At 34.1% G+C, this 25,673-nt stretch overlaps 1 long non-coding RNA gene across 1 annotated transcript in view; it reads left to right on the forward strand.

Annotated features, from left to right (window-relative positions):
- Positions 1-25,673, forward strand: part of LOC121110964 — a 344,431-nt gene that overhangs the window by 29,757 nt on the left and 289,001 nt on the right. The gene's annotated exons all lie outside the window — the stretch shown is intronic.

The following is a 25,673-nucleotide window of genomic DNA, read 5'->3' on the forward strand; positions in this document are numbered from 1 at the left end:
GTGGCTATTATATGGATAATCATCATCTTGTTTCCTTGTTTCCATGAAATTAATAATTGGATGACACTTTTGACCATACCAATCTGGCCTCATTGAATGAAGTTTTTGCCAAAAAAAAAAAAAAAAAAAAAAAAAAAAAAAAAAAAAAGCAAATAATTCTTGGTCAAAAGGAAAATGGAAACTGAAAACAAGTGTAGCAACATACTTTTTGGCATTTTATGGTTGCTTCCTTAAAAGTAAGCTAGTTGTCTCTTAAGGCATGCATTCTTGGTCTACCTCATTCTTTTAGTGAAATTATTTCCACTAATGTATTTTTTAAGTCTATGATTGTCTTTCCTGTTTCATATTATTTATACAGGGGTTTATATTTTTAATAGTAGCAATATCATTATTTGATTATGGAAGAGGTGCTATTAACCAGACACAAAGCTCTTCTTTAACATAGTCACCAATTCAAATTCAACAATTTGACAAGTCATAATTATTTTAAAGATATACAACATGATATTGCTGTTGTTGGTTGCATGAAATGCTGGAGCAAATTTGTCAGACAGATGATTACATTATTAAAAACAAGATATATAAACAAAAACACCTAATGATCCCCTTAGCTCTAAGTGTCTGCTAGCTGGAATATTGCCAGAATTCAAGACAAAATAAGAAAAAAAGTTATCACAGCAATTAGCTATAAATGAAGATAAAATTTTTGCATGGAAGAAGCTTCATTATATGGTTGCACTGCTCTTAAAGAAAGTTTGTCAGCTCTTATAATAATGGGGGTAATTCTAAACAGAATATGAAAACATGCTGGGTGGGACTACAAGTCAGAAAGAATTTCATTAAGTTAACAGCAACAAAAAACCCAATACCAACCAACCAACCAACCAACCAACCAAAAAAAAAAAAAAATTAGAAAATAATTCCCTCTAGTTCTTACTAGACATATTGCTTTTCCATCTATATTTGTATACGTAATTATATGTGTTTGTGATTCTTCTCTAATGAAGACCATGCTTCATTCATATCTTCTCAATGTAATATTTCTGACCACAACAAATTCAAAGCTTTTTGATTACTTGGGCTGATATCCTAAAGTGTGTGACTGACAGTATAAAGAAAAAGACACTGAACATGTAATGTAGTGCTGTGAAAAAAGCCTTCAGCATCTTAAGTTTTCAGTCCTGTGTCATGTTAATTTCTTTCAGTAAATAAAAAAAATATATTCAGTAATGCACAGTGCAAATACGAAGTTAAATTAAAAATTTAATCTGTCCTTTAGCTCTACCATCTATACTGAAGTTTCTTTTCACCAGAAAAGAATTATCCATTGAATTCTTTTTTTATATGGAAAAAAAAGGAAAAGAATAATAGCTACCAAGTATACTAAGTGTCATAGCTGACAAAGAACACTTAAATGAATTTTGGTGGAAGTAATTTAATTTTCTGTGTCTCATTAAGTTCCTTAATCTTCCACAACATACCTCGTCAATTAGAAGTATAACTTGAGTCAGCCTATGTTAGTTCATTTCATTGTAGCTACGGATAAAAAGTAAAAAAAATCCACCACCACAATACAGTAGTCTGTTTTGAGCTGTTATGTTATATGTAACTCAAAATAATAATAAAGAAAATCTTGCTTAAAATGCACTAATATTTAAATATTTGTGAATGTCACATCGAGTGATTGTTAGGTCCTCATTCAAATATGTGTAACATGTAAGCATTTTTGTAATTCTTTAAATCATGAGTGTCCAACATTTTGGCTTGCCTGGGCCGCATTTAGTGAATAGAAATTGTTTTGGGCCGTCTATATGTAGGTCGCTTCAGAAGCAATTCCTCCTATTTCCAAGGAAATTACATCTGTTCAAAGAGTAAAATAACATGGTTTGATAGAGCAAATCTCAGCTACAAAACACTATTTTTCAACATAGTCACCTCCATTAACTATGCATTTTCACCTGCAATGAACAAGAGCCTCCTTGCTGTGCTGGTAAAAATCTGCACAAGTGGAGGTGATCCACTGTCATGACACCAGGAGATATAACCCATTACCTCACTGTGCTCACATTCACTGTTTGGTTTCCATAAACATTCAGCAACCATTGGTGAATGTCAATGGGTACATTTTTTCCACATGGAAGAAGTCAATTCCACGTGTTTGCTTCATACACACTTCTCAGGTGCCATTTTGTCACACTGGCTCTCTGCTGCCATCTGTCACACAGCAACAAAATGGAGTGGAATACTGGTGGGAAGGTTCAACTGCTAGTGTCATACAACCACTGTCTGCCTCTGATGTTATGAGTTAGCATAATTAGACAGGAAGCATTACTTTCAGAGCAGCACTTGCAAAAAAAAGTAAAAACTGCCAAAAAGTGATGACATGAGTAAGATGTGACTGTGAATTGAAGGATACTTTTCTCTGCTAAAACAGAGATTATGAAAGTCTGATAAAAAGATAGGATGAGATTTTTGAGTTGAGTATCTGATTGCAACTCTATACATACTGTTTGAAAATTTGCAGGTCATGTATTAATATCAACTGAAATTAGTCTCATCTTGCAAATGTAAATTAATTTTTTTTTTTTTTTGCAATCTTGAATCTCCAAGCTGAGGGGTGCAGTTGGCATGCTCAAGGGATGGGATACCATCCAGAGAGACCTATACAGGCTTGAGCAGTTGTAATGAGGTTCAGCAAAGCTAAGTGTAAGGTCTTGCGCCTGGGTTGTGGCAGCCCCCACTACCAATAGCAGCAGCAGGATGAAAGGGTTGAGTGCAGTCCTGTCAAATAGGAATTGGAGGTACCTGTGGATGGCAAGATGGACATGAGCCAGAAATGTGCCCTCTCAGCCCAGAATGTCAACCGTATCCTGAGCTGCATCAGAAGAAGAGTGGCCGCCAGGGAGGTGAGGGAGGTGATTCTGCCCCTCAACTCTGTACTGGAGTGAAGGCTGTGGGGAGAGCTGATAGTGGCCTTTCAGTTCCTAAAGAGGGGCTATAAGAAAGAAGGGGACAATCTCTTTCACAGGATCTGTTGTGATAGGACAAGTGGAAATGGCTTCAAACTTAAAGAGGGTAGATTTAGCTTGGATATAAGGCAAAAGCCTTTTACAGTGAGGGCAGTGAGACACTGGAACAGGTTACCCAGAGTTGTGGAAGCCCTGTCCCTGGAGACTTTAAAGACTAGGCTGGAGGTTGCTCTGAGCAACCTGATCAAGCTGTGGATGTCCTTGTTCATTGCAGGGGTATTGGACTAGATGACCTTCAGAGGTTCCTTCCAACTCAAACGATTTCATGATTCTGTTTTCAAATTCCCTTATCAAAATTGAAAGAACAGCTGTAAATTCCTTGCTGTTCAGAGCCATTTGTTAAGCCAGTGCATCAAAATGCATACAATTATTTGCCATCATTTGAGTCAGCACTGTACAGCACTGCCCACCCCATGCCCTAGCTTCAGTTGACAGTGTTAATAGTACACTGACTCAGCTGTTGCTGAGGAATGAGTGCATGCCTGGGGCCGCTTCTCAGGGAAGAGCTGCTGCCTTTAAATCATAGGGAGGGAGTGGATCACATTGTAAGCCGTGCTGGGCCACATGCAGCCTGCCTAAATTAAAGCATGGTTGGACATGCCTGCCTAAATTAAAGCTAATATTCTAAATCTTTAAATTATTAAATTTTCAATTGCAAATAATATTTGAAACAAACATCCTTCTGGTCCGCTGTATCAAATTATAGTCTATGTTTTTCCAATTTGGTAGTTTATTCTCATTCATCAAAGTATTTAGCAATGTTTTTTGTCAGAGTTAATAGCTACAAATATTTCTCCAAAGTTATCCAAATTGTAAGTGCAAGGATTCATATACCCAAAAGACATGGGTGCATGGGTTATTTAGGTTTTCTTTAGGCTAATGGTAATTAAGTGTAATATCTGCCTAAGGAACTTTGGAGTCATATCCGAAAGAAAACACAGTGTAATATCAATGTATTTCTGCTTATATTGATACTAGGCACATTGCAAATTCTTTAAGAACAGTTTTAGGAAATTATATAAAACACTATATCTGATAGCTAATGCCTTGTTAAAAAAAAAAAGGAAAGTGTGAAAGTGTGAGCTAAGAGCAGTAATAACTTCTATATAGATGTTGTATTTATTTATTTATTTATTTATTTATTTTTATGATGATAATGATTTCTGTCTTTCATTCCATACATGGATATGAGGAGGCAGAAAACAAAAGAACAACTTTAAACTTCTTACTGTTCTTCTGTCTGCCTTCATCAGAAAAGGTTGATTTTCCTATATTTTTTATCACTTTATGGAGGAAAATTTGCTTGAAGATAAGAAGGCTGGTAGTTCAGTGCCAGGCTCAAAATAACAATTTTTCAATACTGTCTTCACTTCTGAAGCTAGTATATGCTGTTATCTAAAAAATAATTTCCAACTAAAGTCTGCCAGATCTTTATTTCCATAAAGGAAATTGTGTAGTATATTAAATTTCATTTGAAAGCTGCATCACAATCTCAGACAGTCCCTATCATGCTGTAATATTGCATATATTTTGTTATCCAGCAAAGTTTACAAATACACGTGTTTTAAATTTTTGGAAAACTAAGTTTATAAATCAGAACTCAAATAGTGTTTGCTCTCTATGAAGATTATCTGTCCTCTTCACTGTGCTTCATTCAAACAAACAACCCAACACATTAATAATCTTGCCTCTGACAACAGTGAAAAACTATTTAAAATTCTTTTCACGTGGAAGCTGTTGTCTGATCATTAATCATGTTTAGTTGCACCTGCAATTATTTTTTCATATCTTTAATATGCCAATTTTATTGCAGTGACTGCTCTCAGGGGGTTTATAATAGTGATCAAAGTAATATTAATTTTTGCATTCATTTCAGAATGACTTCATTGTCAATGTGATCAAAGGTGTTGCTGGGAAATGTCAAGGTTCCACAAGTGTAAAAAGTTTGGTTAAAATTTTACAAACTTGCTTAAAACTGATTTCCAGAACAGACTGTTTCTGTCCAGTCCCAGAAAGAAAAAATAACATTTCATTAATATCCTTTATTATTTTTTTTTTTTTGCTCCAATGAAAAAAATTTCCATAGCTTCACACATGGTACATGTAATTGTAGAAGTATCCATATGTCCTAGGACACTGTGTAGTCTTGACATCCTCTCTATTTCCTCAGAAGTCTGTACCTTTTCCTCTTGCAAAGTCCTTTACAAATAGCTGATAAAATCTGAGTGTAGGTAGTTGCTGATATAGTAAAAGAATTGATCACATTTGGAATGTAGGCACATAGCCATGTTGAATAAGGGGGAAGATTGAGGGGAGAGTCTGATATGAACAAGTATGTAAAGCAATTAGCTTTACACTACATGTTGCATGTTGACTATTTCTAAGCACAGCCTATGGCAGAGCCTAAAGGGATTTTTGGTTCTTTACTGAAAAGGACACTTTTTTTTTTTTTTTTTTTTTTTTTTTTTCCCCCAATAGTGTAAGTCAGTCCACATGTTTTTAAAGGAAAAGTCATTCTTTTGGTCTTGATCATGGCTACAGCATGTATCAGATCTCTCAAATGTGACACACTTAGAAAAGAAAAACAAAATTCATGAAAACTCTTGTTTGAAGCAGACAGAAATGCTGTTGTGAAATTTTATAATTAAACAGTAAGTTTTATAATACTAAGCAGTGTAGATGTATAAGTCCACTGCATGACTCTCAGTGGACCTTGTCCTACTGTGAAACTATAGTGGCTTATTCTTGGACTAACGTAGTGGAAGTCTGAACTTGATTTTAGCTTATAATAGAAATAATATGATACAAGATCACAAGGGATTGGCAGGATCCTCAGAATTCCTAAGTTTTTTTCTATGACCTCAGATATGGTGTTTTTTGTGTTTTTTTGTTTGTGTTTTTTTTTTTTTAATGTTTTTTTAGTAGTTTTGACCAAAACAGGTTGATATAGATGCAAAACGGATTGATGTTCCAGATTAGGTAGTTAGAGTGGAAAGTGCAGTGAATGACATCCCACATTGTCTGTAATTCTATGCCCTTTGAATAGAGCAAAGTGAATGGCTTAAAAGTGAATTCATTTTATCGGTAATGTAAAATAGCTTTATTGGTAGCAAGCGATCCAATAATAGATAATTCTTAACATGGGCTGTAGGTAAAGTGAAATGAATTATCCAGTTCATCTACTCAGGGAATCTGATGAGGAGATATCAGTGAATCTGATTTAGTTTCTCCTTGTTTTGGTTCTTCAAGGTACAGTTTGTCTGTTTAATTGACAGATGTCACTAAATTGATAACTGTTTGAAAATAGTATTTATTGAATTACTTATACTCAAATGTCTTTTCCTGAAGGGGATGAAAGTATATCTAATTCTTCACTCATATTGACTTCTATCAGGCTAGCAAGTATCCAGCAAGTATCTGTGTGTCCAACAATTGATTCCTGTATAGAAAGATAGAATCATAGAATTGCTCAGGTTGGAAAAGACCTTAAAGATCATCAAGTCCAACCGCAACCTAACCATACTACCCCAACTCTAAGAACCCTCTGCTAAATCATGTCCCTGAGTACCATATCTAAACGGTTTTAAAACACATTCAGGGATGGTGACTCAACCACCTCCCTGGGGAGCCTATTCCAGTGCTTAACCACCCTTTCTGTAAAGTTTTTCCTGATATCTAACCTAAACCTCCCCTGGCGCAACTTGAGGCCATTTCCTCTCGTCCTGTCACCTGTCACCAGTGAGAAGAGACCAACCCCACTCTTCCTGCAATCACCTTTCAGGTATCTGAAGAGAGCAATAAGGTCTCCCCTCAGCCTCCTCTTCCCAGACTAAAGAGCCCCAGTTCCTTCAGTCACTCCTCATAGGGCATGTTCTCCAAGCCCTTCACAAGCCTTGTTGCCCTTCTTTGGACCTGCTCTAGCACTTTGTGTCCTTTCTATATTGAGTTACAGTGGCGATTGTGTCTTTTTACAAATATATTGTAAGTGAAAATTTTGGACTTCCTTCTTTTTCATGATCCTTGTTATGCTAATTCATTGATGTTTCAGAAGCAATAAAATAAATTGTGTTTGTGGATACTAACGTAAAGCTGCAATTTTCTCAAAAAATATTTCCACTTTGGAATATTTCTTCCCAGACAAGTTTATAGGCAGCATCAAGGTTAACAAACTGCAGTAAATGCAATCTGGCAGTAATTACTGATATCTACTGTTCCCTTGAGCTTCACTCTTGAGATGCTAGGTAAGTCTGAGGTTTTAGTCTGAAGTGGCTGGAGTGATACCAGAGATGCTGTTCTTCTCTGTTCTCTCATTTAGCCTGGACTTCCTCTTCCTCCTTCATAACTAGAACAGAAATTTTTGTAGTTCTAAAATACTGATGATTTAATCCACATAGATACATAATGTAATTTGAACCTTTTGCTTTATCTAGACTTCAAAAAATAAACAAATTTGACAAATTTCTGTATACATTCAAACATATTTCTTCCATATAAACTCACATGATGAATCCACAAGTTGATTCCCCCTAGGAAGTGGTAAAACTGAATATGACAAAATTTTTAGTGACAAACAATTGTTACTAAAAAACCAAGGCAGTAAATTCCTGTGGTAATTTAGGTTTGTTTTAAATACTATGTTTTTAGTCTAGGAAAATTCAGACCTCCAATATTGAGGTTATTATAAGAAATGAAGAACTCATAATTTTGGAGTTCATTCTTAAGCTGAGTGTAATACAACAATACAATATGTATTGTAATGCTACAATACAACAATAAACTACAATAGTGAATCTACTCTTAACCTAAGATTCAGAATCTGTATTTTGAATTGCACTCAAACACAATGTGAAGAGAGAAAGACTACTAAAAGTCTACTAAAAAAAAAAAAAAAAAGAAAAGTTAGCTATTCAGAAATGATATGATTTTACACCTTTCTCTATGTAGGGGAACTGTTAGGTGACAGCTTGAAGTGGTGACTGAGCAGCTGGTGAAGGGCTGTGACTAGCCCAGGAAGCACAGGCAAGTTGTTTGCACCTGTGCTCCTCATGCGACCAGAAGGGATGGTCCCAGGGTGGAGCTATGCTGAACTACTATAAGGGCCAGCCACTGAAACAAAATTCTCCTTTGGACCTAGGTTGCTTCCTTAGGAGTGTTGCATAGCTAGAGATCCCCTTCAACAGCTGGGTGAATTCACTTCTTTCTTTACATAACTATTTGCCTACCTATGAATACTTTGCTCGTTATTGCCAAGAACCTGTCAAAAGCAGTTTAGGTTCTTTGTGAGTAGAACACTATAGTTTGCTAATTCTACTCTTATCTTTTCTGATGCAAATTTCTTGGCTTCGTAGCTGAAAATATCATAAAGTAAAAGCTGTATTATCTGAACAGTAAATCTATCTAATCCTGCAATTTAACAGTTTAGGAAAATAACTGTGCTTAACAAAAAATCTAGTATTTTATTTATTCTCTCATTGTTAACAAGATCTGAGGAGGGAACTATAATTAAGACTATACTCCTTTGCCCAAATTCTGCCAGTCCTCTTGAATAACAAATATATACTTGTCTTCGCAGGTGCTTTTTTTTCAGATAAATTTATCTTATTTGTAAACCTCTGAGAGCTTTGATTTGTTGATTTTGAGTGAGAGACTACAGCTGGGGGGGCGCGGAGGGGAGAATTACATATAGTTTTGATGAGCTGCTTTAAATTCTTGTGTTATGTATTGAAATAAGCTAAAAAAAGTCTTATTTAACTTTTTAGAAAACAGAAGTTGCAAATTTTCTATCAACTCCTATCTACATGCTAGACTCTTAAGTAAATGTATACCATGCTTCATGTAGAAGACTTCTTGGCCTTTTTGTTACATACCTTGCAGAATGAGAGATTTACAGTTTTAGGACTTTGAAGTGAGTATGGGTTGAACTTCTGGGAAATGATGATAAAATGAAAACAGCTTTCAGCTGTTCTTTGGACTTCAATTTGGCTGCTTAATTAATGGGAAATTTTTAAACCTCATCAACACAGTAGTTTCTAAAGAAAACTGTAGAAGGGATGAAATTCCTGTAGATGTTAATTAATTTAGATGACCTTTTTACACCTAGAGAACGCTGGGTCTTAAAGAAAGAATTCTGAGAACTTTAGGCTTGCAGGAGCTCTGAAGGTGAAAGCTATGGGGTAATAATCGTGTGCTTCACCTGATACGTGGTTCTTAAGAATGCACAGAAAATATAATTGAATTTTCTGATAATACAGAACAATCTGCAACATAATGTAGTTTTCAGAGTCAAATGTTTTGTAATTCATTTGTAATAAAGATAAATATTTCGAAATATTTATTTTCACGAGATATTAACTCACTTATTGGCAAAGACAGTGGAAGATAATTGAAGAGAAAATAAAATCATAAATGGCTAAATGTTTTTAGGGATCACTAACTTGAGAACTGTGGGAATGCCTCGTAGTACATTATATTTTTATGATGCCAAGAGTTTGAGTTTACTCAGGAGATTTTAATATACATACAATAGTATCTATCCTTAGCTATTCTTCACAAGATCTTCTGGTCTCTGCTCGAATAAGGATTAATTTATAGAAAAAGAAAATTAATGAAGTTTTTGATTGTTTGTTCAGTAAAGTACTTTGTTGTGTATTTATTTCAAGTGAAAAACCTCAAAGTCTCCATAATGCTAGATATGTTTTCTTCCTTTATTTTTTTCCTAGCCATAACAATGAGTATTAATTGTTCTGAATTTGATTTTTTTTTTTTTGCTAATTAGCACTTGAAGTGTTTTTACAGATTTAAAGATTTTTTTGTTGTTGTTGAAGAGGAGAAACTCAGTATCATTTTCATGTATCAGCAAAAAAAATTCCTAATTACAAGAACGTATTTCATATTCTTGCCTGACTTATCAAGCACTGTGAGTTTCTATTCTCATTTAGGCATTTGAAAGCTTCAGTCTTGGAATCTGACACATTGCTAATGTAAGATTCTATTGCTCTCACTACTAATTAATCTCTATAATTATAGCATCTTCCAACAATAATCATGATCATAAACTGAGTAATAGCAGTTAAAAGGAAAGAAGTGCCTTTATCTACATTGCAGATAAAAATACCATCAACTTGATTGAAGATAGTGAAAGGAAAATATAATTTTACTGTAATGGACTTGCATTTATGAAGATTTAAGGATAGCTTGATCAATTTTTTTTCTTACTCTCTCTGTAGCTTTTCCAGTGAAAGCATTAATGCTGCATTACGACTAATCAGGTAGAAGAACTCTTTTAAATGGAATTCTTGACATGACTGTGTTATTTTTCTTGCCAGTGAGAGTTTAGCTAATTGGTTTGATATATCTGGAGAGGATAGTTTGTACTAGTAGACATCCATAGATGCATCTAAAATGGTGAATCCCTGTTATAACAGCTATTGTATACAAATACACTTGCCTAAGATTTTTTTTTTTCCAAATGGCGAAGTAACTAATGAAGGTGTTCCTATAGATCCTTGGTAGATATATCTGTATCTCCATCTAACTACATCCTGTTTAGTTATATTCATGTTTAAGTGTATATGATATTTAATCAGATCAGAATTTATTCCTTACCTTCTAAATTTAATTAACATAGATTTTTGGCAGTTTATGGCTTCCTATGCACTACATTTGATGTCAGTACTTATAAAATCTGTCTGTAGACAGAAGTGATCTCTTTCCTATTTTTATTCAAAGCCTAAGCATTATGAAGGAGTTGTTCAAAAGTTTTAGGTTGCTGCAATTATTCTTGTCTGAGTAATAAAAGTAAGCATACTGAAACTGTTGTAGCTATTTAGCTGAGGCTGATAACATAGTTATCAGATAATACAGCTCACTTACATGTATAAATCTATACAGAATTAATACATATACACAAATTTGTTTTACGTATGTTTTTATAATCTTTCCTTTGCTTTTTCCTGACCTTGGCTAATAAATATACTGGTTGAAAATTCCTTTGTAGACTACATTTATTAATTGAGGCTGTATGTTCTGATTTAGTTAGAACCATAATTTAGGATGAGAAATTCCTGCCCTCCTTCTGCCCCCCAAAAAATTGATTCTCTGTTATCCTGTGTTTTGTCCTATCATCTGTTTACGGCATCTGTTAGCATTCTTTCTAATGCATGTCAAAAGTAACCCCAGTTCTTGGCATGAATTGTAACACTTAAGGTTTCTCACCTCAGAAGATAAAAATGTCATCATATGTCTCAATCTATTTGCAGATTAACAAGAAATTTTGGAGCAAAGATAGTTTAAACACTTTTTCTCCTGGATTCAAAAGATACTTCAGTCTCAGATACGTTCTTATAAAGATTAACAAAATAACTTAATGAAAGAATGAGTTCTGGTGTTTTACTTTTCATTTACGTAGTGCTTAGGAGCACACAAGTTACCTCATTGAGAACTACTATGTAGTGCATTTAATTACCACATTGAGATCTACTGTGCAGTGCATTTAAGGATAATTCTTAGGTAAGAATGCATCCTTAATCCTAAGGAAGGCTGCCTCTTATTTCATTATTTCATCATATTTCTTGGAAGCTGTTTTGGACAATGATTATTTTTCAAAAGACATATAAGATAAATGTCAACAGTTCTTCTATCACAACAGTTAACATGTGTTCCTAATTAATTTTTAGCAGATAATCAGCTACAAGTGTATTGTGAAACCAGATGGTCTAAGATTTCCAGGGAAATTGACAGTGGAGGGTGCTTCATTATAAATTGTGTGCTGAGTCCAGGTCTGCTCATAGGCATGCAATGTGTGTCCTAGTTGAAGGTAAACTGGACAACTTTGAAATAATATATGGAGGAATGAGATTCTATTCTTCAAAGCTTTTTCTCACATGCAGGTTAGGGGACAGAATTGGAGAAGATCTCTGTGGTCCAGCAGAGTTATTGTTCATTCTCTTTTTCTTTTTTTTTTTTTCCTAGTTAACACAGATACCCTAACCTAGCAGACCAATAGCAGGAAGCAAACCATGATGTTGACATCAGTTGACTAAAGTTTACTCTGTATGGCTCCCACTAGCAAGAAAGATAATAGGACAGACAAATGCACCTGGTTTTATATTTTAACCTTCTCTTTTGTTTTTAATTATGAAAGTACATCTTCATATGGAGGAAAAAAGTGTGAACTATCTGCATGGATTACTTCTATTTGTTACTTGTTGCAGTAATGATAGAGGATTAGCTTTTCCTTTCAGATCTGATGAGGATAAATTTGTTATAAAACTGAGCACTGCATTACAAAGACTTAACAAAATTAATTTACAAAGCATAATCAAAGCCCTACGTAATAAAACCTACATTTACAGTGATCTTAAAGGGAAGTAGCGACAAAAGTAAAGAAAACAGAATAGAATAAATGACTAGAATGGTAAAAATATTTGCATTTTCACTTGAAATAAAATGTTCCAGCATTTTGGAGTCCAGATAGCACTCTTGAAACAGACAGTGAAAATCTAACTGTGCTGTTGCTGAATTTTTTTTTAATTCTCACTGTTAATTCTCCACTGCCAAAAGTGTTCCAATACACAAAATATGGCTAAGGCTCCAATGAGCAATGAGTTCTTTCTTTTTTTCCCCTTTCTGAACTGTAATGGTTACAAACTTAGTAAACATTCTTTTTGTCCACCAGCAGGGTAGAAAAATTCTAAGTTTCAGTCTGTTTCAGGCAGATGTGTAATGATCAGTCACTTTCTTTTAGTGTAGGCATGGATGAAAAGAATACTTGTTGGCAAGAGAAGAAACAACTTCAGTCAACAGAAATCTTTCTCTTGTGAAGGCTGAAATTTGACTTCCGGTTCTGTAGGCTGAGAAGCAATTGATCTACCTAGGCTTTTCTCAGAGTAGTATTCTGGAAGTCTCATTAAAGCTTTATTGTGATATCCCAGATTTAGTCTAATATCATGGAATATATACTGCAATTTCTAATAGTATCTTTCACAGTTATTTTGAACATGGGATGTACTATAGTGGATCAGGCTTTACACCCTATAATATGGTAATTTCTCCAGAGAAGTAAGGCCTTTGACAAAGAATAGGGTGAGATATTGAGAAGATGACTGTAGAATCATGATCATACTGGTGTGAAAAACTCCATTTATAGATGTGAAACGAGTCTGTTAGGGCATGGTGTTGGAGTTGAATAGACTGTTTTTATTGTAATTTCTAACTGTTGTTTAGTTCATTAATTTAAATTGAGAAGTAAAAGTTTTAATAGAGAGTAACAGCAACAAATGTTTAATACCTCATTTCTAACACGCATACACAGTCCTTTCAAAAAATTTATTCATTTGCTGGCATTACTTATTTTCTGTAAAACCATGCAGTATAAATTACAAATCGCATCTGTAATTTCACCTTGTTGCTGTTTTAATTGAGTAAAGTTTCTCTTGTGTTCTTAGAGAGGAAGATGAAATTAATCGCACTGTAACTTCTGTAACCCGTTCTGTACTTCTAGACTATTCTTATAGTTTGCCCATTACATATGAGAGATGCTCTGAAAGTAATACCTCCTGTTTTGTTATGTTGGTCCATGAAATTAGAGATGGGTAAATAGGGCATTAGAGTATTCGTACTTGTAAATTGTGTTAACGCTTGTTTGATCTGAACTTTTGAATCTTTTTATTATGGAGAAATATGACAGTTCAGGGGTAAAAAAAAGCTAGAAAATTGCTCTTCCTTGTCAGTGAGTTTTTCTCAAAAAAAAAAAAAAAAGATTACTTGAAGAATACATTCCAATGAGAAGTGATCATTCCTGCTAATTCAAAATGCAATTTGATTTTTAGTGTGTAATGTGAATTTCAGCTGCTTAAAATTGTGCACAGTATCCTGCCTAAAAATGAAAGGCCAAACTTCTGCCTTGAGCTGTTCAGACACAATTCTCTTCATTCCTGACTACCATTCCCCTTTTTTCATAACTACATCTCTTCTGAGTACAGACTTCTTACTACGGATCTTAATATTTCTATAAACTAAACTATACATCTTAATATTCCTCCCCTAAGTGTGATCATATTTGTCTGCTATGGCTCTTAGGTGCTTCCTGAACACATGCAATAAAAAAAAAAAAAAAACACAGAAGCATATTTCACTTCCTGTTTTACTTTTCTCTAAATGTAGAGTTTTAAGCACAATCTAAAAATCAAAACCGGCCTGTAATTACCCACTCTGATAAAACAATTTGCATTCTTATTGCCTAAAACTACTTTTTCAGTGTTCTTAGTAGAAAATGTGAAAATGTGTGTTCCAAGAAATACTAATGGATGAACATAAAAACAGTATAAATATTATAAAGTATATTAATGAGAAATTCAACCCAGAAATATGAGAACATTTTATTTTGGCTGTAGTAAAAATAGTGAAAAAGAATGTAGTCTTTGTATGAAGTATTCACGAAGTATTCACAAGCAGATTGTTTTCCCAGTTTTGTCTGGACCTAAAGGAAGAATGTCACTTTAAAGAAATATGAGAATATTTTTTAAATATAATTTATAAAATCTTAATTTTGATATTTTTTAGTGTATTTTAAAGTAAACAGTTATTTCCTATAGAAATCCTTCAGTTACAATTTGTTGAAGTAATCACTCATGATGGAAATATTTCTCAGATTTAATTCTTATTTGACCAATGGGAGGGAGAACACTAAAGTTGAACTTGTGGGTTCAACTACTAATGACAATAATATTTATATATATATATAAAAGTATAAATATAAAAATATATATATATAAAATAATGGTCATTGCAATTGCTCACCACCCAAAGGCCACTGCCCAGTCAGTACGCAGTATTCAAGCAGAGTCTGTCCCCTGGTGAAGTCCCCCTAGTTCATATAGTTCTCACATGATGCCATCTGGTATGGTGTATACTTTAAACAGTTCAAGTTAACTCTTCTAGTTCTTTTCACTCTTATGTGCTTCAGTCACTTCAGGCTGGTAGGATAGTACAAGAAGTAAAATATTCTTGTCTCTGTGCAGCACTGCTCAGCATCAACTAAAACCTTAGTGTGGTATTCAACACTGTTTCTCTTAAAACCGAAACATAGCAACATACCAGACACCATGAAGAAAATCAACTCTCTCACAGCTGAAAGTAGAGCAAGTTTAAAGGTCATCCTCAGGAGCTAGATTTTCAAGCTGTCATCTCCAGCACAATGATCAGAAAATTCCATTTTCAGAGATAATGAAGGCTTGTGATCACCTGCAATTCTGAGAACACCACCAAATAACACGAGAAATACAGTATCTAAAGGGGGGGACTATAAGAAAGAAGGGGACATACTATTTAGCAGAGTGTTGTGATAGCTCAAGAGGAAATGGCTTCAAACAAAAAGAGGGGAGATTTAGATTGGATAGAAGAATAAAGTTTGATAAGGATAGTGAAGCACTGGAACATGTTACTTAGAGATGTGGTGAAATTCATCAATCAGTAAAGTTTTCTCCTTTGCAAAATATTTTTCAAAATTAGATATTCAACAGATAGCTGACTGTGAGACTAAGAATATTCCAACTACCTAATAGTATTAATTAATAACAAATGCACAAATTGTGAAGATTAGTGCACCCCTGAAAACAAATGTAAGATAATCTTAAGCAAAAGCATTCATCAGGATAGGTACAAGCCTTCCTAGTAAGGGATGAACTTCTTTAGTCCAGCAGGATAGTGCTCCCAAGCAACACTGAATGTTGGGAGCTGTGCTATACTCTTTTGACATGGTTGTAGAATGTGCTAATATGTCAGGATAAGTTAAAGGTACTTCTGTTTTAGAGCAAATATATAACTAAAAGAGTAGCAATATTTAAATTGTATCAAGCTTTTATAATTCCTATCACCCCTTTATTTCCATACTTGTATCTGAAAAGAGTTGTATTTAAGCTTTGAGCCTCATCTTTTACTTGCATTGAAACTTAGTAATCACTTCCTGTCAATGTACCTATTGGAGGCTAAGCTATTTCCATCTTAAATATGTTTCTGATGCACAATTCCTTAGTCTGCAACCTCTGTAAACAGTATTATGAATTAATAGTTTTGAGTTTATGGATAAGGTCTTTTTTTCATATGACTTATTAGTGGCAAATGACTTTACTGGCAAATATTTTGCATGTATTTTTTTAGTAGAAGGCTTTTAATAACAATATTTTGGAGAGCAAAGGAATGAAGAGGGTGAAGTGAGTTTACCATAGGAATACAATATAAATGAAGCTGCTATTGTGCAAATATATTCCATTACTTCTTCAGTTCAACTAACTTCAATTAGTTTCTTATTTAAACAAAAACACCTGTTTGCAGCTGGTGGATCACATAATTTGAACATTAACAATTATCAATGTTCAAAAAAGCATTAAAGAAAAGCCTAACTATTCAAGAAGCTGTAAATTATAAGACAAGTGATATTTCAGTTGTCAAGGACATTGCATAATGCTAAGAAAAGGCAAAAGCTGATATTTTGAAATTCGTGCATTAGGAACATGGCACCTCTGCCAAAAAAAGGCTAAATACCTAATGCTTAGTAAAATGGCAGGAATGTAGATGTCTACAGTTTGAGTACATGAGTTATTTCTTGACTGGGAGGTTAATTTTGCAGCAGAAAAAGTAAGAAAATAACCAGTATTTGTGGAAATCATTTGCTTTCAAGATTAGAGAATTGCATTTAATCTAGCAGATGTTCAATATATAATGTAGCAAAAAAATCTCAAGTTTGGGAGCAGGTCTTAGTGCAGTTCAAAATTCACAATAAATGGAAGGAATAGAAGTCTTTAATCCTTAGATGAATGTTCTAACAGAAGAATTGTCCTATATGAAGATAACTGTCCTTCTAGAGGACTAAGCGCTAACACAAGAGAATAATAATTGTTCTGTTTCAAATTAGATGCTATTAAAAGATGAATACTCAGATGTGAAATTTAAGTGCCAGGAATCTTTTATTTTATTTTATTTTATTTTTTGGTCTGATGAGGTTATTTTGTTGCTATAAAAAAATGTCATCATTGTTACACTCACTGAAAAATAATAATATATCTCAAAATTAAATTTTTGGGATCATTTCTGTGACTTTTTTTATTGTAGAATAGTGATCATCTCAAAGGATAATTGTTTGATCATTAAAAAATTTACTTCCAAGTCCTTACCTGCCACTGGTGCAAGGGAGATTCTCATTCCTGAGACAGTGGCTGTTCCAGTGCTGGAAATTCTTGTATTCTGAAAGTGCCAACTTCAGTAGCGTAGCAAATATAAAAGCAAACCAGAGCAACGCTTGAGGAGTCTGGCCATCTGGTGTGGTATCTGTTTCCAATACCAGTCAGCATCTGATTGAGTAGCTACTTAGTTCTGAAATCCCCTTAAGTCTGGCTGTAGCAGTAGGTTAGAAGAAAATGACATGAAAAAGAGTTATCTGATTGTTCAGAAGATAAAAACAAGTAAAAAACCAATGTAATAGTTTTCATGCTTCCAAAACTGAAGTTGTCTACAAGTGCAGATAGGGAGTACTTCTTTTCTCAGTACTCCATTGAATAACTGCCTTTGCAGTGAAATCCAGTTTAATTAATACTTTTTCTCACATTTGGTAGTTATTCTCCTCTGTTGTTAGTATAATCATCTGCAATTCATTGTATCAAGAATATTTAGGGTACTGATAAAATGCTGTTGCAAATCACTGCTCCTCAAGACATACCTTCAGGTCTTTTTTTTGTAAACTTTGCATTTGTTTAAATTTTCATCTCTTTAATACTTTGAACAGTGTGAAATGTGAGATGTGAGTTTCAGAAATACAGTCTCTCATTTTGGCATCTCAAATTTCAATAGCAAAAATGACTAATGGTTCATGAGGCAAACCAATCATCTTATCTAGATAATTTTTCACACAAGCCAGTGGCGGATATTTCAAAGATAGGTATAAATCATAGTATAGGAAATATAGCAAATATCTGCCAAAGTTGGATTAACAATTGTATTATGTAAATGTAAACTGAAAGAGGAACAAGTAGCTTCAAGTGAATTGCTAACCATATGGAACAAGATACCTAAGTTTATTTGTGTGCTTTGAAATTTAGAAAGTATTATCTTAAGTGAGCTCTATGGATTCATTTACGAATATAAAATATAAATTGGAATATGAACTATTAGTCATGATGGTATACCATGACAACAATGTTAATTTCATGAAAATCAATTTGTTTTCATGTGCTTTATTGTAATCTACTGATCTAAGCAAAAAAGAGGTTAAAACTTCCTGCTTTACTGTTCTTTCCTTACAGTGTAGTCCTGGAAAAATCGTATAATTGCATTTTGTATTACTTGCAGAAGTTAAATTTATTTTGAGAGTAAAAACCTATAGTGCTTATTATCATCTGTTTGTGACATCTTCAATCGATATTTCAAAATACCTCCAAGAAAAATAGAATGCAGATGAACACTGACCATCACTACATACATAGAATGTGGATAATAAAGCAGACAAGCAGACATAACAGTTAACTGTCTGCCTGCTGCTGCAGATTTCCTTCTTTCCAGATTTTCCAGCATCTTTTTGCTACGTTACCTTGCAGTTTTCCATATATTGATTGATGCCTCAGTGCATTTTCCTCACTAACCAACTTTAACCTTACTTCCTATTTGCTGTTTCAGGATGCCTGGATCATATGTTACACTCTTGATTATGTATAGTTTTTTATACTATAATTTTTTACAAGTTGCCACAGTTTTTCACTGCTGAGGCTCAAGAACTCCCTTGGTCCCCTTGAGTCATTAAATGCACAGCATTATCTGGACCACTGACACTGCAGTGCATTTGTGGTGCTTCAGTTCTGACAGATATACAAGCATTTGACCTTTTCAGCTGAGTAAAAACCTTCTGTTTCTGAATGTTCCTGTACGTATTTTAATTTCCAGTTCTGTTTCTTAACAGAATATAAAATTATGCATGACAGGAACTAATGACATTATCAATATTGTATTAGTAAAGGATGAAATTTAGACACAAAGTAACTGTACATGTAGAGTGTCGTATGTGGAAAAGGAACTGCACTGTCTTGCATTTTCTGGTCAAAGTAACAAAATGACCCTAAGGAAATGTAACTGGAAATTATGCTGTGAATATATCTGAGAAGTGCATTCCTTTCTCTATGTAATGAATTTACAAAATATCATTAATGACTGCAAAATATTTGATATAGAAATATTCTCCAAATGGCAGTTGTTGGTCTGTGAAATACGTAAAATACACTGAGTAATTAAGTTCTTTCTACATTTTTTTTTTTTTTTGCACGAATGAGTAGTGTATATTTATTCTTGCTCTTCTGGATTTTTTTCTAAAGGCAGAATTACAAATAACAGACTGGTTTCAAAGGAATAATACATTAAATGTCTTCATAGGTTGCTCTGAAAGTAGTGCATCGTAATAATGTCTATAAAAAATACAACTGATACAAAGAACACAATAGCACTGTTTGATGAAGAAATTCTCCGCTACAAAGCACTACTTCTCAACATAGTCACTTACCATTAGCTCTGCATTTTTTGCCCGTGATGAGTGAGAGCTCTCACAAGAGAGATTTTGTAAAAATCCACATGGCTGCCTGAGATGATCTGATACTCCCTCAGTCCTTTACAGAAACGATAGCAGTCTGCAAAGATTATGTGGGACTCTACCAAATTTAGACCCATTTGTCTGATCCTAGCACTTGCCTATTGTCATTAATTTGATGGAAACCAATGCTGTACTGAGGGCTATTGCATAAATGTGTTATTTGACATACCTTGCCTACAAACAGTGAGTGCTACAGAGAAGTGAACATTGGTCAGATACTAATAGACAGATTGCTTGACTAGTAAAAGAGTCTCTGAATTAATTGAGGTAACATTGGGAGAAAGTTTTATTCTAATATGACTCATATTCCAGATTCTCTCATTAGCTAATAATAGTTGTGAAATATAGTATAAATGATAGTATTTGAAATGGCAGATTTCAAATGAATTCATGGCTGAGTAGTAGTTGACAGGAAAATGGGTCGTTTTGCCTGGGCTTTAAATGCAGCCCACTTACTTAAAACCTGAAGTTGCCATGAATGCAATTTTGTGTGCTGGAAAGCCTACATGTTAAACAGAGTCAGCTTCTGACTTGAGTTTGTACTGTAGAAAAATAATCACAGTTGATACTATCTGGCATCCTTAAAGGTAACGCGAAGAAAACCAAAGGCCATACTGGCTGCAGATATAGACAATGTACCTTTAAGAAAGAGTTCTGAAGAAACCTAAGACGAGAATAGAAATAGGTAAAGCTGCATAGGCTCATTCTGCTGTATCTAAAAGAGATGTACCTGGGTGTTGTACTAACGCAGTGCAGAGATCATTCAGATGAGTTACAATGGTAGCTAATCACTGTTTGAACTTCCTGAAGTACCAGTGTCTACATACCTACAGGGTGACCAAAACTTGCATAAGGCTGAAAGTGCTATTTGATATTTGTTCTGCTCTTCTGACAACATAAAGCTGAAAGAGGGGACAAGTAGTTCCATGATCTCGCAAAACTATAGCAAAGTTGAAGTTTTAAATATTATCCATATATATTAGATGAAGGATGAAAATACTTCTTTTTTTAACCAATCCAGCATGTTTTAACAGTGCTGCATTTACTCAGTTGTTGGGAGAGTAACAAGTTAATCTATATTAAAAATTCCACTGACAAATCCATTTTCTAGTTTGCACTCCGTGAAAGATGCTTCCTTCTGTGGCAAATCTCATAACAGACAACTGAGCACACTAGGAGCTATTTCCTTTGAATACGTGTGTATGTCTGTATTAGTTTCAGATGGCTTAACAGGTAGTACAATATTTTGTGCTATGATTTGTGCACTTATGCATATACTAAATTCTGTGTCCAGTATGACATAAAACAGTGGGTACAGTTCTAGCTGTCAGGCCTCTTGCTTCCTGATGCTTTATTCTGAGTATCCTTTAAACAGGAACAGTTAATTAGGAAGAAAATGACGCTTTTTTCAAATGGTTCTGAAGGTGTTATAATGTATTCTGGCAGTGGTGAATGATCAAAAAAAGAAAGTCTAGAGTAAATTACAGATAAATTTGACAAGTCCCACAGTTTGTTCCTGGCAGAGGTCAAATCTACAGCTTCTTGAAATAATAGATATTTTTTTCCATGTGTTGTGTAATTACTTTCATTCAATTTTGTATTTAACAAAGATTTTCATTTGATAAGGAATAGCATCTGTAGGTTACTAATCATTACATAGCCAAATTTGTAAAGATACTGCATGACTTTATATTAATAAAATATATTCAAATGAACAACAATAACAAAAAAATAGAGCTAGTACAGTTGAACTCTTCTGTATACTATTTTTACAACTTATGCAGCAGTGATTTACCACTGGGCCTAATGTGCTCAGTGATGTGTTGCTTTCTCACCAACACGTTATTTCAGGAATGCCTAATATAATTTATCCAAAAGGTACATTGAGCAAAATAGTTGTTTTGAAGAAAGCTGTTACAAAATATATCTTTATTCCTGTTGTAATCTCTGTAGTAGAGATTTTGTCTTATTTGTCCCAAAGATAAAGAACATACATTATTAAGTTCTTTGTTTTAGATGTTTTCAGGCTCTATATAGAATCACAGAGTCATAGAATCATCAAATCATCAAGTTTGGAAAAGATCTCCGAGATCATCTAGTTCAATTGTTCACCTACCATCAATATTTCCCCACTAAACCACATCCCTCTGTGTGGAAAATGGATATACCTTTGCTTCATATGCTCTTCCATGTCAGATGCCATTCTGTTTGACTGCCCTTTTGCTGCCGCATGTCACATACAACAAAATGTAATAATATCACTGGGAAGGTTCACACTCTACTACCATACCAACATCTGCTTCTGACACTGTAGATCAACATAATAAAGTGGGAGATATTACTTTTGGAGCAACCCTCATATTTTAGAATTGACTATATTGTAATCTATATCTAATAGAAGTGGATTTCTATTTTGTGTAACAACATATCTGAATGTTTGCAGAATTATTTGGATTGGAAGGAACCTTTAAGATCATCTAGTTCCAGCCCGCTGTGCTATAGGGAGGGACACTTCCCATTAGACCAGATTGCTTAAAGTCCTATCCAGCCAGGCATGGAATGCCTCCAGGAGGGGGCATCCTGAACCTCTCTGCGCAAATATTACTTTACTTACTGTTATCTGCTGCAGTATGGGTGTTTAATTCTTCCAAGAGAGCGTTAGAATTTGCTACAAAAGTTCTAATTTCTGAATGAGCCCTCGCTGTTTCATGAAGACTCTCCAAGTTTAGGATTAATTGTCTATGTAGTTTGTGCTGCATGGATATTAAATTGCAAAACTGTTTCTAAGTTAGTTTACAAATTGTATGTAGTCTATGATATCTATAACGATTTTCCAGAATTAAAATCACTTATTTTCAGAGATCAAAAAGCTATTCCAGATTAACAGTCAACAGAATAGCCATCAAATTGTAGCTTCTATAAATGTGAAGTGCAGGTGTAATAGTACTTATTGACAATAATTAATGAAAGTAGAAATTTGTAACTTAGCAGTCAGTCTGTCAACTGAAGAGTTGGGATGGCAAAGTCATTAGTTTGTAAAGACCTTGAGCTCATCTCATCCCTCTCTTTGGGATGTGGTCACCTGCACTCAGGGCCGTATACTTGTCCAGATATTCTGAAAAAGCTGTGTAAGAAGAAGCTATGAGAAGTGAATAATGCTCTTTGCAGGGAAGTTGTTTTTAAGATTAGGTGATCAGCCCTTGCCTCTGCTGAAGCTGTGTTTTGTTTATGACTTTTCCTGGTAATCTACTTTGCAAAACTGATTCCCTGACTTGAACTTATTACAATAGACTTGCCATATTATCTGCTTTATTTATTACAATGTACTCATCTGGTGATTTGGGCTGGAGCGGTACAAACAAGAGTTAGTACCACTGAACCTGCTCTGTGGTGTTAGCCAGGGTACTTTGATAACTATGCCCTTGTCCACTGTCCTGCTGCATCACTGTCCTGCTGTCACACTTGGCATTTTGCTTGGCTTCCCTTGGGAAGGAGCCCACCCCTCCTGCTTCCTAATACTCTTGGAGGCATGCCCATGTATGTGCTAGCATAATCTTCTGTATTGTAAGCTTAATCAGATATTGGGAATTTTCTCATAGGTTGCGTTGTCATTAAGTTTTAGTACTGAAGCCTTAAAGGCATATTTACCATACCAATTTCCTTCCTCTCAGGATAAGTTCCACCAAGTGTCATCGACTTTCTGTTACAACAACAACAATAAAACCCATTTCTGAATGCTAAATGGTTCTTAAGGCTTACAAACTGAACTGGATAGAATATGGCATGAAAATTGCTAATCATTATTTCTGAATATTTGATAATTGCTGTTTTCCAAATATTGTTTGTTAAAATTTGTGTTTATGATAGTCCCTGATAAAATGACTTGTTGAATGAAAACAGGAAGACTAGACATAAAATTTCACAAAGATAGAGCATTCATTTTGAAATTTAAAATAATATGGAATTCCATTTAGACCAAAGATCTACGCTGTCTTGTAATGCATCTTTGACTATAGTCATTAATGAATTTGCAGAGAGAAGTTCCTGTGAATGAGATGTATTAAATGTGATCCTTCTTCCAATACGCTATCCCTGGGTGGAATCCTCATCTTGATCTGTAAGTGGACTAATGACTTTTAACAGTCAATAGATAACCATAGAGAATATTTATTCTGTGAATTTGCCTAATCCCATTTTGAACTCATTTATAGTTTTAGCACGTACAACTTTCTGGGACAATGAGTTCTACAAATGATTATCTATATATAGATTGATATATATATATATATTATCTATATATTATATCTATTTATAAAAAACAATTTTATAATGACTTGAGTCCATGGATTCATCTAATTATCTTAACTTTAGATATGAAGTTGAATGTTAAAAAGAAAAAAAAAAAGCCATGTGATTCATTCATGCAATTTATCCTCCTTCAAATATCTCCCTTGTACCTGTTTGAAATCTAAATCTTGTAAAGTAATCAGTAATAGTGCCTGTCTTTGTAAGATTTTGTAAGTCTCTTCCAGTCATGTTGCTCAGTATTAAAGATAAGAATCATCATCATCATACCTCAGGCATAGGACCATTATCATACAAGGACTCAAAAAGATTAAAAATTATATATACCAAAATATGAATTGGCAGGACTGCATTGTATTTGTGTAAATTGGGAGAGAGTTATTTTAGACCATGTTACATACAAAAATATTATTAAACACTAAACACTAACTAAACTTGATGTGATATCTTAGAGCACATTTTAGACTGATTTGTGTTAGAAATTACTTTTTCTTTTCTTCAGGATATATAAGGTATACAATAATGTTGATAGTATTGTTGCATTACATGTTTTCTTCAAACAAGCTTTTAATCAAGCTTGAACAGATCCATTACTTGATACAGAGAAGCAGTAAACAGAGCTGTCAAATACTTTCCATGTAGATATCGTAGGTTTCCTTGAAGCCTATCATCTATCTGGTGACATCTAGAGATGTTCTTTAGTGTCAAAAATTTCACTAAGGGAAATAAGGGAAAGAATTATATATAACCTCTGAAATGACTTTTTCATCTGAGCAAAAATAGTATTACAGCATTGTATAAACAAATTAAATTTAAATACAAGCGATTTAAGGTAAAGATATATAACTCATATTAGTGGAACTAAATAGCTTTTTTTTTCACTTATTTTCTTCTCCATTTTCTACTGGTCACTTTATGAAGAAAAATGTTCTGTCAAAGAGTTGCTTTTCACTCATTATACTCTTGCTAGAGATTCATAATTTTGGCTCATACAAACAGACATCTGTTACTCTTAAAATTTTAAAGAAAATAACACATTTATTCACAAATCCAAAGTGAGATGCTCGGCTTCAATAAATCATCTTGAGATACACCTAGCTAAGAGATTTCAAAGCTGCTTTAAACATGAAACTTTTGTCCTGTTTCTTTTAAATTTATTGCAGATCTCAAGAAGTATACAGAGTTAGAGTGTTGACCATTACAACACCATTATTGACATTGTAAAATAGAGACTGCAGGCAGTAGTGCCTGCCTACCATCTTATTTGTTTGCTAACTGAAGCAAATATGGTCTGCTGCAACAAATACTCATGATTAAGCGTAAACATTTCATGACTATTTGATTACAGCCTAAGAATCATTTTCAAAAACATGATATGTAAAAAATCATTATCTTTAAGAAAGAATCAAGTAATTCTTAGTCCTTATATTTTAGTGGAGAAATATTTGCTGATTTCATGTTTTGAGCTACCAGGAAAGGACCTAAGCAAGGAGAACTTGAACAACGCTCAGAGTAAACTAATAGAATTTGTGTATCAGCAAACCTATTAATACAGTTTCTGTGACAGACATAATGCAGTCTTATTACTTTTGATTTGTTTGGAGAGTGTCTAGAAAGAAATTTCATCTACTCACAAATGTAGCTGGTAGTTGCAGTATCCCTTCTGAGAATGTAGTTTAGGTTCTTGAATGCAAAAATGAGTCTGAGAGATT

Source organism: Gallus gallus, chromosome 5 (assembly GCF_016699485.2).
Source record: "Gallus gallus isolate bGalGal1 chromosome 5, bGalGal1.mat.broiler.GRCg7b, whole genome shotgun sequence".
NCBI lineage: Eukaryota > Metazoa > Chordata > Aves > Galliformes > Phasianidae > Gallus > Gallus gallus.